Raw genomic sequence first — 2818 nt, 5'->3', positions numbered from 1 at the left:
CAGGTGCTATTTAATGGTTTGACTGTTGGTGAATGCAGGTTTCGAAGAGAAGGAGGAGCTCATCTGGATCAACGAAGCTGGACTACAACAACAACGTTTGGTTAGAGGTAAGAGCTAAACACTTGATTTCTCATATTGTAATGCATATTTAGAGAAGGATTGTTCTCTTTTGTCTTGTTTGTCATTAGCAAGTCTGAGACTTCTAGGAAGGTCGGTTATGTCCGCACTATTGACTGATTCCGTGTGACAAGTCATGCTAGAGCTTTCAGGTTCCTTACTAGGTGTTTGCATTTTCTTTCCTCGGGGCATCAATTACCAATAATAATGCTTTACTATGCCCTTTGAATTCCTTCAAACCAATCTTACACAAAAATTTAAAAAAAAAACTACACACCTTTTTTCACTTTGTAGAAGCCTGATATTGAATCTGATGTATCTCTGTAATTTCGGATCATCCAGTTCTAAAATTGTGATCTGTAATAACCTTCTGTATCCTCTTTCCAATGCCGCAAGTCTGACCCAAATTGGATTCTCCAAGGAAGAGTTATGCGAAATCTCCCACAATGACTTTATTTTAGACTAGTTCAGTAGAGCAAACTTGTACGGCGTGCCACAAGTCACTGTTTCGACCTATGGATCTGAAAAATGCATACAAGAAACTACAGTCCATCCTCTTTCTGTACCTTCTTACTAAATTTCAATCTGGTCTTCAGAGATAAAGTTATGACGATTTTCCCCAGGTCACTTTTTTAGAATGTAATTCAGGAGTCTGCAAAAAGACCAACTTCCTTAGATCATAGCTCCGAAAATATAGTGCGAAAAGATATGAAATTTGGATCCAAGGTTCAGCGTGATTTCTTCTCAAATGGGTTTTTTTGTGACTTCTGAAACATCACAGAAAAAAGGTTATAGCAAAAATGCCGCGATGAGCTGTTTGGAGCAGCGAAACCCTAGAATCCAAAGCTCTGATACCAAATGTTATGAAACTAGCTCAAGAAAAGATAGATCAACGCCTTAGAATTCAGCCTCTTTGAGGGGGCAACCTCCTTTACATTACATAAATGAACAATTCTTTGATGATTCAAATGACAAAATCTCCTTTCTATATATAGGAGTCTAAGGAGTCACAATATAATCGAGCCGACCTAACAATAATAATATAAAGCCACAAAAATAACAATAGAGGGATTCTAGGGGGAAAAGTAATAACAATATGGGGGAAATAGGGGCACAACAATATTAATAAGGGGTATAACTGCAATAGTAATGGGGTAATCACTAGTATTATAGGGATCCAACAGAACCAATACCATGACTTATCAATACCACATGCCCAAAAGCCATAACTTATTTGAAAATCAAAATATTTTATAACAATATGACAAGATTCTTAACCATGGATATTCACCCCCATTTTACTATGGATATTACTAGCATTTGCACCAAATGTTGCAAAGAAAATGTCGTAAGGCAGTAGAAAAGGAACTAGTAGCTTGAAGTGTTTTATAAAATCAATGCAATCTCTGCACAACATTATAATGTTTCAAAATGATATATTTACAATGTCCAAGATCATTCAATCAACATTTATTACCACGACAAAGAATAATATAAAGACCTAGAAAATAGGCTTCTGATCACCATATGAGGGCACAAATGACAATGTTGAAGGTAATTTCGTTAGACACAACTTTGAAGTGCTTCCATGGCACTAGATAATATCTACAATAAACATATGATAGTTATTGTATAAAAATCAATAACGGAAACAAGTTATAATTCTTCTAATCAAAATCAACATCACGATTACAATACTAGAACAAATTTTCAAGCCAAGTCTAAGCAATCGTAACTCCAAAAATATTTAGAGACTAATACTAAAAATTACTTGTTTGACATCAGTATCATTTCAGATGTATTATAAAATGCAACCTTTGTAGCATTACCTTTTTACAGAGTCATAATATATAACTTATGTTGTAATGGTACAACATTATGTCATCTTACCATGACTTTTGGGAAATTTGGCATCTTTATTTGAAAGCCTGAAACCACTCTGGATACTATCTAGAGACTAATACTAAAATTACTTGTTTGACATCATGTATCATTCTAGATGTATTGTAAAATGCAACCTTTGTGGTATTAACTTTTTACACAATCATAATGTATAACTTATGTGGTAATGGTACAACCGTATGTCATCTTGCCATGACCTTTGGGAAATTTGGCATATTTATTTGAAAGCCTTAAACTATACTAGATACTACCTCCAGAAGTCATCCTCATACCCTATCATCATTTCTTTATATCTGGACATGAAACTAGGATTGGAACACAAAAATCAATCTTGGATCTAGTGATAACTTTGTGTCTTAATTCCATCGAAATATGATATTTAGGGTTCAAAATTTTGAAAGATGATAACATGACCTAGCATATGCCAAGTCAATGTTATGTTGAAGGGGGCTGGAATAATGTCTAAGAAAAGTGCATGTGGCAACCTATCCTCAACTTGTTTATCATCAAAATCACCCATAACACAAGGCTAGAAAAACATGTATAAACAAAATCCACATGTTGCACCACATATGCAATAATTCCTTCACACCTGTCCTCATAGAGATGAAGCCAATGTTTATAAATGCCTTGAATAATTATGAAAGTGGTGATATTTAATTTCCAACAAGATTTTCATACCAATTAAAACCTTCATCTTCAAGAAAATCCAAGGAAATTATGAACATTTTTTTCATTTTGATATCCTTGTGGACAACATTATGTTTTCAAAGAACAACAATAAAAGGACACAATATGA

The sequence above is a fragment of the Pinus tabuliformis genome, chromosome 1_2 (assembly GCF_031772625.1).
Source record: "Pinus tabuliformis cultivar Carrire ecotype Pingquan chromosome 1_2, CPIR1, whole genome shotgun sequence".
Classification (NCBI taxonomy): domain Eukaryota; kingdom Viridiplantae; phylum Streptophyta; class Pinopsida; order Pinales; family Pinaceae; genus Pinus; species Pinus tabuliformis.
The sequence above is the reverse complement of the archived record's forward strand: the minus strand, read 5'-3'. Positions refer to the sequence as shown.